The sequence below is a fragment of the Buceros rhinoceros genome, unplaced genomic scaffold (genome assembly GCF_000710305.1).
Source record: "Buceros rhinoceros silvestris isolate BGI_N320 unplaced genomic scaffold, ASM71030v1 scaffold11518, whole genome shotgun sequence".
NCBI lineage: Eukaryota > Metazoa > Chordata > Aves > Bucerotiformes > Bucerotidae > Buceros > Buceros rhinoceros.
In genome coordinates, this window is record NW_010426393.1 from 16,110 (window position 1) to 16,584 (window position 475).

Below are 475 nucleotides of genomic sequence, written 5' to 3' on the forward strand. Positions count from 1 at the left end.
GAGGGAGGTAGCAGTTGACTGGAGGTTAGCAAATGTGATGCACATCTGCAAGAAGGACCAGAAAGAGAATCCAGGAACCTACAGGTCTGTCAGCCTGACCTCCGTGCCAGGGAAAGTTACGGAGCAGATCATCTTGATTGCCATCACACAGCACATACAGGACAACCAGGTGATCAAACCTAGTCAGCATGGGTGTCCTGCTTGACCAACTTGATCTTCTTCTATGACAAGGTGACCCACTTAGTGGATAAGGGAAGAGCTGTGGCTGCCAACCCAAAATTTAGTACAGCCTTTCACACTATTTCCCGCAGCATACTTCTGGAGAAACTGGCTGCTCATGGCTTGGATGAGTGCACTCTTTGCTTGATAAAAAACTGTCTGGATGGCCGGGCCCGGAGAGTGGTGGTGAATGGAGTCAGATCCAGCTGGTGGCCAGTTACAAGAGGTGTTCTCCAGGGCTCAGTATTGGGGCCTG